We start from the raw sequence: 477 nt of genomic DNA on the forward strand, positions 1-477 counted from the left end.
GGCGCCCCGCGGAGCCGCATCCCGCGGAGCCCGGCTGCCGCGCAGCCCCGGCGCCCCGGCGGGCTCGGTGCGCGCCCTCCTCGGAGCGGTGCGCGGGGGTGAAACCGAGCCGCGGCTTCGGAGAGGAGGTGGCGGAGGGAGGAGCGGAGCATCTACGGGCGCAGCCCCGCTGCCCGGTGGGCGATTCTCGGCCCCATCCGGAGGCCGGAGGCACGGAGGGGTGGGAGCAGCCGCTTTGCAGAGCAGGTCACAGCGGGCAGCGCTTCTCGCCGGGGATCCCGGGGCTCCGCTCCGAGGTCTGGTGCCCGGGAGTTGCTGTAATTCCCGCGGCTGCGGTCAGCGGCAGCGCTGCGAGCTCGGGCAGGAGGGGAGAGGCGGCCAGGTCTCGGGCATCCTCGGTCACGGCGCCAGAGCCGCCGGCCGGGGGCTGCCCGCCCGCTTTCCCCCGGCGGCGGGGCATACCCCTGGCTCACGGGG

Source organism: Passer montanus, unplaced genomic scaffold (genome assembly GCF_014805655.1).
Source record: "Passer montanus isolate IOZ18808 unplaced genomic scaffold, ASM1480565v1 scaffold33, whole genome shotgun sequence".
Lineage (NCBI taxonomy): Eukaryota > Metazoa > Chordata > Aves > Passeriformes > Passeridae > Passer > Passer montanus.